The 16,343-nt window shown below is 34.4% G+C and overlaps 1 protein-coding gene and 1 pseudogene across 1 annotated transcript in view; one reads left to right on the top strand and one right to left on the bottom strand.

Annotated features, from left to right (window-relative positions):
* The window catches only part of KDM4C (lysine (K)-specific demethylase 4C), a 349,283-nt gene that overhangs the window by 199,054 nt on the left and 133,886 nt on the right, over positions 1 to 16,343 (bottom strand). The gene's annotated exons all lie outside the window — the stretch shown is intronic.
* On the top strand, positions 10,320 to 10,852 carry LOC105853326 (annotated as a pseudogene).

Here is a 16,343-nt window from a genome sequence, read left to right as displayed (position 1 = left end):
ACATGTGCTCAGCAAGAAAATACAAGGCAACAATCTGACTTCTGTAAAGAGTTAGGTATGATCTCAGGAGAGAAGCCCAAAGCACCCTCTGCTATAAAGAGGTACAAGAGCATTGCCAGAGCTGAAAACCACCCTAATGTTGAGCCAGGTAATTTGTGTTTATGGAGAAATTCCAGAGGTGAAGGCCAGTAAAAAAACTGTTTGGGCTGCCCCACTTACAATGGGGACACGTGACTCAGTTTGGAAAGGAAGAAAGCAACCTTTTCTTCTTGTGAGTGAGAAAATTCATTTGAACAATATATTTCAAGATTTAAAAGTAAGAAAAAAACATTATACAAAGATCACCCAAAGAAGAGAATCACTAAGAACTGAAAATGATAATGTATTAATTTACTTCTGGGAAAGAAAAACGGTACAATTCTATATCTACTGAAGTATAGAAACTTATGGGCCTAATTCAAACATGAAACTAATGAAATATACAATAAAGTTAAGAACACTGAGTATTAAATGATGGGCATACTTTCTTCATTATTTCAATACAATAATGAAATTTTAGAGCTGAAATTACGTGGAAGATTATTTCTACCTGTGGACAATTTTAATCTCACAAATTCAACTATTTATTTGCATTTGTATTAACCCTCTAACTCTGTAGCTCTAATTTTATGGAAGTGGAATTGAGAATTTTCATGATTCCCACAAAGACTTTTTAAAATTGTGTTCATCTTACTGTGAATAATAGTAATTGTTCACATTTTGTTATTCTTTATGACCTTAGGTTATATAACGTTTATTTTTTTATTTTTAAGCTGCTTCATTTTTTTATTAACATTGATTTACAATATTGTACATTTATTTAGTGGAATAGGTTCACACTTCTTCAGAGATCTATGTTATGACACCACATAGTCTCAACCAAAGCAGTCTTTGTCCTTCACCACAGCCCATTGAGATCCCCTTTTGTTTCCCAACTCCAGCATTCCTCTCCTTCTAGTAGCCTCAATTTTGCAGTCATATTTTTAGGGTTTCTTTTGGTAAAGTTTTGTCTATTCCTTTGTTTTATTTCTCTATATTCCATAACAGAGAAACCAGCTAGCATTTAATGTCTTCTGACTTCTGTCATTTAAAATAATTCCTTCCAGTTCCATCCACATTGTTGCAACTGGCAAGACTTCATAACTATGTTTTATTAGTATACATACCACATCTTCTTCATTTACTTATCTGTTGTTGGACACTTACGTTGTTTCCTTAACGGTCTACTGTAAATAGTGCTGCAATAACCAATGAGTGTATATATTCCTCTGAATTAGTGCTTTTTCATTTTTAGATAAGTGGAATTGCTGGGCCATATGGTAGGCCTATTTTTAATATTTTGAGGAACGTCCATACTGTTTTGATAGAGGCAGGATCAGTATTTATGAGGGTTTCTTTCTCACATTTTAACTCAAATGACTTGCAGATTGAGAATTGTTATCTCAGGGTTTAGAGTACACATGACAGGAACAATAAAGGCTATTCTACCACAGGATAATACCAAAATGACTTCATGAATCATTTCCCCTGCCAAAAGGAAAATTCCAAAGTTACAATTGGAGTCATTTATTGACCAACTCATGATAATATTCAAATGTATCTATATAAATGTAACTAGGAATTTAATACATCAAGAAACACTTACAGATTAGAAATATGTTGGTGCAAATCCTACACATCAAATTTAAAGTACTCATTTTATAGTCTTAGGAAACTATAATCATTATATGAGTTTGCAATAAAACTAACATCACTGGGTTTGACATAAGACAATTCAAGGGTAAACTGGAAAACTGAACAGTTTTAGTTTGAAGAGCAAGTTTAAGAATCCCCAATAAGTTATATATATATATATATATATATATTTTATATAAAATATAAAGAGAACTCAGTGAAGAGCTAACATTTTATTATTGGTATATCTGGAAAATAAGTGCTAATAAGAAAAACAATTTCTTGTTAGGCTTTTTTTTCTCAAAACATATAAATTCAAGAGTTTCACAGAAGAAGTAGAAACCACTAGGAATTATACAATAGAGGAATGACAAGTAAAACTCTACATCACACACAACTCTTTGAAAGACTCTGCAAGGCTGTGATAATTTGGTATCTTGTGGTTTCCCAAAGTGAGGTTATAAAAATCAGAGAGACCTGAAGACAGGACCCATTGAAAAAACAAACAAATGGTTTTATTAACTCAAAACACAGCTGAAATTTAGATTATTCTCATTCTAAGTATCTTCCAAAAACAATATATTTGGTCTCAAATTCCCCATCCTTTGACACTCTTAAGCTATTTTTTCAACCATTGACAGGAGAAATCAAAGAAAATATTGACTTCTTTAAAATAAAACAAGACTTCATATTTGTCTTCCTGAAAAAACGTAGACCTGAGTTTTACTCATTTAATCAAATCATTCATCTTCCTTATGCACATGTAATCTCTACATGATCACAGGCAATGCTATGAAAATAGGGGCTTTATCAGAGGAGGAAGGAAATACAATAAATGTATTTATTAAATATATATTATGTATCAAATATATAAATAAGATAAATTATATGCACTATGCCAATATATACTAAATATGTCTTTATACATACGTCTGTGTGTTTACATACATATATTCTTTTGGCTGAAGGAAACTTTTTGGCTGGAGGAAAAGGGTAGAAGAGATGTGGAGAAGACCTTGTGTTTCTAATTAGAATAGATTGTTCTGTCTGATTTAGATATTTCATACATTTTTAAGCAATTAACTAATTGCTTGAAATATTTATTCTATAGCGGGGGGGGGGGGAATTATTTCCAGGTCTAGGTAGCTTTACATGAAAGACATTCAACCAGGAAGCACTATATGGATATAATAGGTAAGAACTGCTTGCTCTACTATAAGAGGTCACACACACACACACACACACACACACACACGTATATATGTGTGTGTGCAATATACGTATACACTATTACATGTGTAATGCATGCACTGTGATGTGCATGTACTGTTATATATGTGATATATGTGTAGACTATTAAGCAAGGATTGTTCAGTCTCAAAAATAACTCTACTATCCCATATAAATTTAAATATGTGTGTGTTTTACAAGATAAAAGCCCTTCTTAAAGGCATAATGCTCTCTACAGTGCAGCAAAATCTAGTAAGCATTGCTCAACTCTATATACCCACTAACCAAGGAGATATTTATTGTTAAAGTCTGATTTCATTTTCATTTCTGTATTCAAAATTTTAAACTTTAACTCAAACTCATTTCTGTAGGAACAATGAGAGTAATTAGTAAAGGTTATCTATAGACTGTCAGTTATAACTTTTTAAAAACTATACATTCCAATCCCATCTATTATGCTATTTTTAAATATTTCCTGCTCACCTTCCACAAAATTTCAGGGTCTTATATGTTAACACTTCAAATGTGAACTCCTATCCTGAGACAGCCCATCCACAAACAACACACACACACACACACATGCATGCACAAGTTGATATTGAACTACTATTACAGAATTTCTAGTCAAATACAATTTAAACACTATAAAACAAAATCTGGTTCATAGTCTTCTTCTAACGATCAATATACAACTCTTTTCCAGTATGAGCTACAAAAATTATCTAAGATATACTTTGAATCAGGAGACTAGCAAGATATTTTTTATGCTGACCATTGTGGTTCTTTTTAACAAACTTAAAAGTTATGAAGCTTAGAGACCATTAAGACTCATAAATACAATGAACAACGAGAATAGCAATAATTTTAATTGACTTTTTCCTATTGACTACAATAATAAATAAGCTGTAGTTTCCAATTATTTTTCTATTTCTATTTCTCTTATAAAAGTGGTATGGACTACATAAATGCTATACAGTATTATGGCCAATGCTTTCCAGTGAACATAGGAACCAGGGCCTAGACTCTGCACCTGAAACCAAGTAAATAATAAAAATATTGAGTAAACATTTCCTCAGTGCAAGCATTCATGGCACTGTTCCAGAATCCTCTCAGAAAGAAGGTACCTTTCACAGTAACTCCATAAAATAGATAATAATTCTCTCTTATAAGGAAACTAAAGCATAGAGAAAAGAACCTTGAAAAGGGCACTCAATTACTAGGTGGCAGAAATGGGAGTTAAAGGCAAGACCCTGTTAATACAAAGTTGTTCTTCCCAACCACCACACTCTGTATCCTACAAAAGACTGTTCCCACAGGATGCTTTCTATAACCTGGTGGCCAGAAAACAGACATGTCCATTTTCTAAACAGGAATTCAAGGAAAAGTTCATCCCCACTCATCAGAATGCTAGAGCATCAACGTTCATCAGTCTACTACAGAACAAAGAGCAGCGCAAAAAAAAACTCAAGAGGATTGGCTGATGATTTCAATTGGGAAATCTTCCTTTTAGCTTAAGATGATATATCTAATTTACTGAACTATCAAGAGATAATTACATAATTAAAATGAAAATATTAATGGAAATATTAATTATCCAATGACAGCAATAACTTACTCTCAAATCCTGTTGGCTTTGGATTAATGTACTTTTGCATAGGTTTGCTTTGCAAATCAAATCCATGTAACATTATTTATATACATTTGTGTGTGTGTGTGTCTGTATGTGTGCATTTCCAATTCTTATGGTGTCATATGTAGTTTTAAGATAGATATGAAGGTACACAAACAGGATTAAGAGATACCTTTCTACCAAGTAAAACCACCAATTTAATAAGCAAAAGAGTTTAGGGAAAAATATATAAACATCTGGATATCCCGAATGCAAAAATTAACTTTTTTTATGTTGTTGGTTTACAGCTTTGTTTCACTTTATTCTAGAATTTAAATAAATTCCATGTGTTGGAGCTACCTTCTGGCTCTAAGTAATTCTAGTTTTCATTTGAAAGCTAAATAAATCAAACAAAATTCTTTTTTAAATTCAAACAAAATATGTGAATTTTTAAACATAAGTATACTTTTCTGCCAATGTTATTTAATAGGTTTCATTACACAGGAAGCTGATGTTTTAAAATTGTTATTGTTTACTATTCATCCACTTCTCTACAATGTCTTCAATAATTTGTAGCCTTAAATCTGTAAATATATGTCCCTTTTGGTAAGAATAAGGATTTCTCTGTCTAGCAAGTAATTCCCTACAAGAACTTCATGCTGTTCAGTGTCAATAGAAATAATACTACAAAGAAATATATTAGTTAAACATTTATAGACCTTATTATATTCCTTTATTTTATATCTTACTTCCTAGTAAAACAAAGTTTTAAAAGATTTTCATTATAAAAAACATTGGTCGTGAAAAATTAGAAAAGCAGAAACAGAGGCATATTTTAAACACTAGAATACTATTTTAATCCTGAATATTAACATCTTATCTTCATCATGGTTATACAATCTTAAGTTTCAAAAAAGTTCATTTTCAATTTTAAAAATTGGAAAATGTAACCAAGTACAAAAATCAAACTTTAGAAAAAAAATTACCCAATTCTGATTTCCTATAATATAGAAGGGTCTAGAAAAACTGTAATCCAAAGAACCATTCTACTCAACAAACATGCTAAAATTTCTGCCATTACATTATATATCTAACTGCCAAGTCTCCATGTTCTTCACTAAAAAGTTAATTCCTTTTGAGATTTACACATTGCTTTACATGTATGTTGAATCAAAACATAAGTAAATATTAGTTCAATAACCATCCAATTTAATTGTACTGAAGGACTTTTATTTAACTCTTCATAGTGTGTTTATTAACATAGCATTCTTTTTTAAACTACTACAAAAACTTTAGCCTGAAAGTTATTTGTAGACTGAAATTCCCAGAAAAAGAATCATTTTTTTTTCCCCATGAGGAGCAACAGCCTTGAGTCTGGTCCAAGGTATTCCTGTTATAAATGGTAGCTTATGGACCTCACCCAGCAGTACATACAACAGATAACTAAGATCTATTTCAGATAGGCAACTAATACTGGTATTTTCCCTTAGACAAAACCACCACCTGCAGAATTAAAAACAAACAAGGGATTCAAACCTGCCAGTATAATTACCTGTCAGAATCTACTACTGGTTTTCTAAGTTCCCTTAGGAGAATTCCAGAATCTGCTTTAGAAAAGCTGATTCAATTTTATGCTGTAGTATATTTTATACCACTCAAATACATTATTACTTAGTGCATCAGATTTCTTAGAGAATGAAAACACTTTGAATTTTATGAAGACATAAAATAAATGACTACATTCTTCCTATATGATCAAAAACCTAAAAATAAGACAAACTTTTATTCTTATTTCTAAATTCTTAGCTCTACAACTAAGAGGAAAACTTAATATAGTTCTGAAAGAAGGGTGCTTACAAAGTGTAGTAGTATAGTTAGTAAAAGCTTCTTCTACCTCCTCCCAATTTAAATTTTAAGCCACATAACCCTTGAAGGTGGGTGCGGAATCTGTCCTGTTCAGTGTACTGTGCTTTGCAGTACCCACACCCATGGTCTCTGTGTGCTAATGGCAGTCATGGCATCCCCAGTCATGATGATTAGCATGTCCCTAGACACGGGCAAATATCTTCTAGGGACAGTAATCGCAGGGTTCAGAACTAATGAGTTTATGGAAATGATCTCTTACTGGTTGGCTCTACTTCTGGGTGTTCACCAGGGGGAGTCATTTAACCTCTTCAGCTCAGTTTCCTTCTACTTCAAAATAACTATTATAAAGATTAAATGAGAAAACTCACGAACAGTGACTGCTACAATAATGCTATGAATTTTTGATTACATACTCTGTAGTATTTCTTTCTACTTGGCCTTCCTTCCTGTGCTATAAACATGCTTTTCAACAGAAATTCTCATGAGGGCTCAAAACTAAAGATCAAAAAAAGTGGGGGACAGGGCAAAACCAGCTTTATGAAGTAGAGATTTCTCCTAAAATCCTAGTATTGAAGGCCATAAATATATGACCCCATTTCCTATGCCCCATTCATATTTGCCTGAGGATGACGGTGCATTTGTTCCCTAAAACTTATTATGTACTTCCCTCCTCCATATTCTGGATGCAGTTCTTGGCTGATGGGAACACACCCTACCACTTGTATGAACAATACACATGTTAGAAATCCAGCATCAAATGACACTTTATCTTTCCCAGATAGCACTGGAATCTACTCTCTTACCTAACCTCCAAACACTATAGTGGAATTTCTCTCATTGAACCTGTAACTATTCAGGGCATAAATATTTCAGCAATGGCTGCAGCCCATTAGAACTCATTCCCTTAACAAATCTCAGACACCTTTTGTGCTCCCTCTTCACTGCCAAACCTGCAGAGATCAGTCAGGGCACTGGAATGTTATTCTTAAGATTTCTTTTTTAATTAGACAGTTACAATTCAGAGAATTAACTGAAATTTTCTTAATTTTCTGATATACTACTTATATATAGCTGGAGAGTAAACATTTTTCCACACTATGACTGCTTGCTAGATATAAGCAGTGATTACTGATATCCACAGTTGCAGGGATACTAATATTTAAGTATAATACTCACTTTCACATGAAGGAAATTAATATCAAGCATGAATATTCGATTGAGAACAATTTATTGACTATGGAAGTGTCCCCTCAACTAAATGAAGAATACCTCTCAATAAAACACTGACTACAATTCTTTAAAAAAAAAAAAAATTTTAATGCCCTATCATTGTGAATCACTTATTGTGATTTACTTTGCTCAATGTACACCCATTTGAGCAAGTATAAACCTAACTCAATGACATGTAGTAGTTTTACAACAGATTTTGGGCTGAGGGAGATGGTTCCAGATGAAACAATTAGATGGATCACCCACAATGCATACTACATTTACTGAACCATAGGTGGTGTGGTGGAGTTTTGAGAGGTCAGGAGTTAAGGACTAGGAAATGGAAGACAGAGTACTCCAAACACCTGTGGAGTCAAAAAGCTATCCAATTCTAAATGCCAAAATTGTACTGAGGAATGCAGCAAAAAAGGATAGTAGTCACAAAGTATAAAACTGCAGTAGTATACATCAGGACACTCTCAAGAGTATCACAGGCACCGAAATACTATGAGTTGGTACAAAATACAAGTGCAGAGGAGTTAGATCTGATAACAATATGTCTTATAAGTTCCTCAGGGTTCTAGCATACACTAACATGCAAGAACTATACAGTTTGAGGATATCATCCTTTTAAGAGGAATATTGATTGTGGTATAAAGGAAGTATTTTATGCTGATCTTTTCAAAATATATTTTTAAATAAAAACAACAGCTGCTTTATTTAATAAACATTCTCTGTATTTGGTGCTCAATAAAAAAAATGTTGGTTTACATTAAAAAGATTGTAGGCCCCACGGGACTATGGTGGTGGCACAGGGGTGATTTGGTGATGGGAAACCCGTGGGGATTACAATTGAGATGAAAAAAAAATTTTGCAAATTGTGTAAAAATAAACTTTTTAATAAAAAAAAAAAAAAAAAAAAAGATTGTAGGCCCTCCCTGGTGGCGCAGCGGGTTAAAGCACAGCACTGAGAAGCTAAAGCCACTTCCGCATGAGTTCGATTCCCGCCTGCCACGGAGGTGACCACATGGCGTGGCAGACCTCTCCGGACCCGCCCGCTGCTCCCCTCAGCAGTGTACTTCGTCGATCTGCCTGTTCTGCTCCCCACTCTGTCTCTGGTGAAGCCTCTCACCGCCCCTGAGCCTCTGGCCTGTACCCCAGCTCTGTACACATAAATAAATAAATCTTTTAAAATAAATAAATAAATAAAAAGATTGTAGCAGAATTTACTGAAACAACTCAGGCTGATAATTTCTGAAATATTCACAGAATGGAGTTCCAGTTTTCTATGGATGTAAAAATTCAATGCCCACATCCCAGTGCCCAAAGCCCATATACCTGTGGCTACCCTGGAGAATTACCTGTTAGTGGCTGAATCTGACCTCTGGGATATCTCAGTAACTATCTACTCTGGATAATTTGATTTCTGGGAAATAGATACTTTAGCACAGCACAAAAAGAACATCTTTTTCCTCTGACAAACTGAAACCAATTAAATCAAAAGCATCACATTGATCCAATTACACCAGGAAGAGTTAAAGTGAGACTAATATCACAAAGACCCTTAGGACTCATCAAGAGTGAATAACACCCTTCAGGGGCCAAGAAAATTAACACTGACATTTCAGAAATTAGACTTTTATGAGCCATAAAGAAAAAGGTGGTAAAGGGATAGAAATCAAGTCTATTTTAATCCTCAAAAACTAAAGAAAATATTTGGGGGAAAAAAACTCTACAATTTCTTCTGAAAAGGGACAGCATTCTTTTTCAGCACCCATAAAATAACTTTTTTTTTTTTTACATATGACAAGAGGGGGCAGTGAAATTTACCTAGGTTGTAAACCTGTCTGATATACTAGTTGAGTGGCTTCATGCATAAGTTTTAGATTCTTCCTCTAAAAACAAAGTAAACAATCAAGTCACAAAATGGGCAGAAGAGTTGAAAAGACCTCTTCAAAGAGGAAATGCAAATGACAGACAAGTACATGAAACTATGTTCAACATCACTTATAATCAGAGAAATGTAAATCAAAACCACAATGAGATACTTTCTTATACCAGTAAGAGTGGTACACATTAAAAAACAGGAAACAATAAATGTTGGCGAGGATGTGGAAAAAAGGAACTCTCCTTCACTACTGGTAGGAATATGAGCTGGGGTCCAACTACTATGGAAACATTGTGGAAGTTCTTCAAATTCCTAAAAATGGAGCTACCATGTGACCCGCTAATTCCACTCCTAGAAATCTACTTAAAGGACACAAAAACATTAATTCAAAAGGACACCTGCATCCCTATGTTTACTATAGCACTACACAAATAGGTGACATATAGAAACAACCCAAATGCCTAAAAGCAGATGACTAGATCAAGAAGATGGCATATCTACACACAACAGAACTCTATTCAGCAATCAAAAAGGATAAACTCATGACACTCACAGCAACATGGACAGATGTAGAAGTGATCGTGCTCAGTGAAGCCAGAAGGAAAAAGAAAAATATGGGATAGTTTCACATATAGTGGGAAAATAGAGGAATCAAATCTGAGGGAAATAGTAATAATAATAATAACAACTATAATAATAAAACTAGCAGCCAACCATAAATAAAAGACAATCTGAGAGGCAGGAGGAAAAGAGATCAAAATAAGGGAGAGGCTTCCTCTTTAAAGGCCTTACTGATCTCTGAAAATGATGCATTACTCACTTGATCCAGGACCCCCTACAAAGTCATGCAAATTAAGAAGTTCAAATCTCCATGTTCATTTTAAGAACACTCGTGAAACTGCCCAGGCCATCATATGGGTATGCACATCCAAAAAGCCACCAAATAAAGGACATCACTCTACGGAAGTAGTTTGTGCCATTCTGTCACTACAATGGTGGCAATGATAGGTGTGCCCAGGCCAAACAGTGGGGTTGGAAGCAAGGTCAGTGGCCCAAAATTAGAGTGCTGAATCCTTACTTCACATGCTTAAAAATGCTGAGAGTAATGCTGGACTTAAGGGTTTAGAAGTAGATTCTATGGTCATTGAACACATCTAGGTGAACAAAGCCCCTAGTTGTATCTTAGAACTTCTAGAGCTCATGGTCAGATTAACCCATACATGAACTCCCCCTGCCACACTGAGATAATCCTTACTGAAAAACAGCAGATTGTTTCTAAACCAGAAAAGGAAGTTGCACAGAAAAAGCTGTACTAGAAGAAATTAAAGAAACAATAACTAATGGCCAGAGAATTAAGTCCAGCTTAAAATAAAAGGGAAAGCAACAAACAAAAACAGGAGAGAAAATCACAAGGGACTATGGTGAAGAAAAGAAATTTTTAAAAATAGCTGCTAAGAAGAGTTAACTCAATAGGATGGTTAATGGGAAGAATGACTGGGACAGAGAGCATGTAACCTTTAAAGAAACAGCCTCTGTGTTCCACTTACTTACCAGCTTGGATACTCTTTCTCCTTACTTAACCTTGCAGGAAGACTATCAAATGGGACATATACACTGCCTTGTGAAAAGTAAAGCATTATACTCAAATGTTAGCAGTTATTAACTTGGAAAAGGAAGAATAAACAATTAAAAGAGAACTGACACCTAGGATAGATAAGTAAATAGTAAAAGGATAGTAAATTTCATTAAATGTGTTCAAGTCTCTTTCATCCTTCAATATTTATTGAACAAAAGGCAAGGGCTAAGCATTTGTCTTCAATGACCTACAAGAGATACTAGACATAAGCAAACACAAGAAAGAAAAATCTAAGCACTATAATTAAGGTAAAGATAGCCAAGGATTTCACAGTAGAGAGAGATTATTTCAAGCTTAGGGTGAACAGATAAATCTTCACAAAAGAGGAAGCAGTTGAAATGGCTTTTAAGTGTGTGTAAATTGTGGATAAAGAACATATTCCAGGTATCAGCACAAAAAAGTAGGATGATGATGAAGCACAATAGCAGGGTACAAGGTAACTCAGTCTTGCTAAAGCATCAGGTGAAAGGAATTCTGGGTCAGCAGACTGGAAAACAGAGTAACACAAGTTACTGAAGGCCCTGAAAATGTGTCTGAGAATGCATACCTGGAATGCTGGCAGCTGAGATTCCTTACTCCAATTCCTTCCATGAAGGAATTTCAAAGTTTTGCATTCTGAATTATCTGACAGATTTAAGATGGGAGCTGTAGTCAATGGGTAGTCATTAACCTCAGAAAGTGGTTAAGAAGTAGAAGTTTGAATAGAAACAGCTGGATAACAGTACAGTAAGATCACAGGGATGAAAACCGAGGGAGATATCAACAACAAAGAAGACCAGCTTTTATTTTCTACAAAAAGGTTGTGCCATTACTGGGGAAAAAGAATGCAGATTGGTGAGGAGGTAAAAACTATGTGTCAGAATACTGACATTAAGGTTTACAAAATGATAACCTTTGTGAAACTAGGGGGAACTAGGAGACATAATTTCAAGTAATGAGAGGAATGAGGAACGGGCAATATGATCAGTCCACATGTACATGTACATGAGCTCAGCTCTATACTCTATTCTGAGTAGAGCAGATTCAAGAATAAACAGGACAAAGATACCTGTTTGCAATGGACTTATATTCTAGTATAGGGAAAACACATTACCAAATAGATAAAGAAATCAAAAATAGAGAAGAGAGCCAACGACAGAACACAGTGGTCCTTTAACATATGCAGGTCTGAAAATGAAGCTGTGAAATAACCAAACTGTTGAAAGAAAAGCAGTTGAGAATGTTGTTATAAGGAATTGTGTCTCAAGAAGAGGCTGAGAGCTTATAGAGGATGAAAAATTGAACCCTGGTTTTTGCTCAGAGGTGAACTTGACTGATGCTGACCTGATAGTCCAATTAGAGAGGATTAGAGAAACAATGAGACACAAGGAAATAGAAACAGTAAGTACAGTAATTCTTTATAAAACTGAGGATGTGGGAACCAAGCTAGGGAAGTTTTTCAAGAAGGGAGGTGTAATTTTGCGCTAATATAGGCTCAAATAAGAACAGAACAAAGTCTGATTACTAGTTTTGGTAAGGTGATAGATCAATGACTTAAGTTTCACTAGGGTTGTCAGACAAAGCCATAATGAGAAGGCTTTGAAAGGAATAAGCAATGAGCAGGAGCAGATAAATGGTGGGAGACCATGGAAAGTCTTACAACTCCATCTTTGTACAAGGCTAAGTGGATTCCAAGACAAATATCTTCACTTAATCTGGAGGGACACAAAGTGCATGAAAAACATGGTTTGTTCTGAATCTACAGAGAGTAAAACAAAGAGATCAGTACTGTACATGGACCGAGATACCTACACACACACAGGATGGGTTATCCCCCACAAAGGAAAGCTTCTTCCTTGGAAACGAAGTCTGATACATCTCATATTCTACTTAAAGTTGTTTGTTATCAGTTTATCATGATCATCTTAGAGTACAAGTCAAAAGTATCAGTGGTGTTATCAATTGAGCTCGACAAGTTTTTTTCTAGTAATAATGATTGAAAATGCACTAATTTAAGATTTAACCACCCAATATATTTTCCATCAATCATATAAATAATAAAGAAAATTAACATGTGTACATGTATGAGTGCATGTACCAATAATATCGCCAGGTTTGTGAATAAGAAATTAAGCCCTGGTTTAAAAGCAGTAATAAGAATGACAAGCTCATCTGAACAGCTTTTAAAATGCCAAATTACAAATTTTAAGTCCCTATATTACAGTCTCTCAAATTGGTCAAAATATCAAGAGCAGCTTTTAATAATTTGTAAACTACCAAAAATATTCCAATTGTTTCTGGAAATTTTAACATCCCTCAGGTCCATATATGTAATAAACAATGTTTTGGAGTCACGTGATTTATTTTTTCCAGCAAGTGTTCTTAGTACCAGGTATTATTTACCCTAGCGTGTAAAATGATATATAAATGAGGGTCTGAAGTTAAGACTGCAAACATCCTGTGGCTTCTCACTGAAAAAGATATAATCAGCTACATATGGTAACTGCTGCTATAGTAACCTGTGTGATATAGTTTTGATTATACAATAAACAGATTATAGCTACAAAATATATCACAGCACAAAGTGAAAAACTCCTAGAGAAAAGATTCCACCTTTCACATAGTATTTCTCTCTTGATTTTTACCTTGCTATTTTTCTGTTTACTTCTCTCATACCATCTCATACTTGTTTGTATTTACAAGCTCCTTAATTACAATAGCTCACTCACTGCTAATACCAACACAATGCACATAAATTTGATTTGGGTGATGAAGTTCTAAGACACAAGGGGTCTGCCTAGCAAATCCTTAAAAGATAAGTTTTATTTCCTTACCACTATCATAGATACAACTCCCAGTTGAGTACTACAAATTCAGGAAATGTTTTCTTTTAAGACCCAAGTCTTATTAACAGCCACTGAGCATCACACTCAATCATTTTTGATTTTGTGGTAGCTGAAAGAATGCAAAGACCTTTTTGACGGTAGTGCCGTTAGGGTGTCATGGAGAAACCTGGTCCATGAAGGCACAACCATCAAAAAGGTCTTTACTTTTACTTTACCAAATGGTCACCGGATTATCATAAAAAGCAAAATGAAGTTACAATGTCCAAAAGCCACAGCTCTGAAAAGCTTTCTTTGTTGTTGTCGTTCCAAGTAGCTTTTCTCCAAAGCTACTCTGAAGTAATCCAAACAGAGGGAATTTGGGATCTGTCAAGAATCTATCTATAAATTTCCAATCCAGTGATTGGTAATCCCAGAAACCGTGGCTATTTTGAAGCTCAACACAAATAGCACTCACATTCCAATGCCCTTTTATAAAATATATATGAGCTCTAAACTTCTCAAGAGGTGGTACTATATCATCTCAACTACCACAAAATCAAAAACAATTCTGAAACAATTTTAAACATGAACATCAATTTTTGAAAATTTTAATATTGAGGTTAAATTTAATTTATTAATTAATGAGGTTAAATTTAATTTATTAATTAATTCTTGTTAGTTGAGAAGAGGGGAGGAAAAAATAAACTAAAAGGGACAGAATAAAGGAATTAATGACCCACAACATGAATTTCCTCCAAATACATTTGTGCTGGATCCCGTGCATGTCACCTGGAACTTGAGCAGCTTCATAAGGTCATCAATGATCTGCTGAAAGCTCATGGCCAAGAATAATCTAAGAAGATGGAAGTCCAGAATTTATTTCATACAGCCAAGCAAAAACCTTTAAATCTAAAAGCAAAGCAAAACCAATGGTAACCATCATAAGTTTCTACCAATCTAAAAATGATAAATACTGAGTGGTGGAAAAGTTAATAGTGAATAAAATTTTTGAAGATAAACAAAACCCTTGCTCAATTCTCAAAAGGCCTTTCTCTTGAACCTCTGCAGGAAGAGCTTATTCCTCATCAGTATCGTGAAAAATAAACCAGTTAATAATGACAAAACTACAAGAATAATGGGCTAGTTGTAATACACTAATGATGCATCAAATTTCCCAAAAAGACCAATAAATTTAAAATTTTAGTTTCCCAAGACAGTGAGGCAGACTATGACAAACATTCATTCCACTAGAATAGACAAGGAGAGTTTGAAAATTGAGCTTAACCTGGGCAAAAGACTTCAAGCAAGCTGAATTTATGAAAGTCTCTTTTATTTGAAACTCATCATTTTTCAGTGGTAACCAACTCTTACAATGCCATTCAAAAAATTCCATCAGAATTTCTTCCAAAACTACCGATCATGTGAGATGTGTTGCTGGTCCGGACAGCCCTTAATATTTACATATGATCATAATGACCCCAATGGAGCATAATTTGGACATCCATTAAAACATTAAAGAATAATGAATAGTCTCTAATCAAGAATACCTATTTTGCAGGCTTCAAAATGAAAAATTAATTCCTCAAGAAAAGGTGGAGAGAATTAAATAGTAAAAGAACACAAGTTTCCTTGAATGTTTATTGTCATATACCAGGGCCATTTCAGAACTTTAAAAGTAAGAAGGCTACAAGTACAACACTAACTCTTGTCACCTACATTCTTAATTTTATGTTTAAGTGGAAATCCTAACACAAAACATCAAAATTCCAGCGTTGCTACTAAAAATGTGTTTTTAAAAGACAGAACCCGTGTCAGAACATATTACTATTAGAAGACCTCACACTGATCAATAAAATTCTCTACCACCCTCACTTTAATTAAAAAAGAGAAATAGATATATGCAAACAACCCATTTGTTTCCATATTAATAGCAAGGCAGAATCCAGACACCAAAGAAAATTATAGGATTTTTTTTAAAATAACTAACAATCTCAAGTATTTAATGTTTAATAGAAACTACTCAGTTGAGAAATAATGAATTAAGGAACAGAAGAGTTGTGAGCAGGGTAAACAGAAGATACTGAGCAGTGACCTAGGCTGGCTAACAGTTCTCACTAAAGCTAAGTCTAAAGGGTCTAGATAAAGGAGCACTTAGCAGAATCCAGGAGAATTTCTGGGAGAATGACAGAGGTATGTGAAAGTGGCTGCATTACTGTACCTTCCTGCTATTCAACTTACACTCTACAGTCTGTTATCACTACCTCCATCCAACCACCAGTCAGAGTGCTTGTGGGTGTTCATACAGACCAGGAACTCAAGGGAGACACATTAGAGTGGACACAAGTACAAAGTGACATACAGGCACAAACCAAAGTTCTCCAGCAAGAA

This window comes from Condylura cristata, unplaced genomic scaffold, assembly GCF_000260355.1.
Source record: "Condylura cristata isolate star-nosed mole 26May11 unplaced genomic scaffold, ConCri1.0 scaffold00006, whole genome shotgun sequence".
Taxonomy (NCBI): Eukaryota; Metazoa; Chordata; class Mammalia; order Eulipotyphla; family Talpidae; genus Condylura; species Condylura cristata.
The sequence above is the reverse complement of the archived record's forward strand: the minus strand, read 5'-3'. Positions and strand labels throughout refer to the sequence as shown.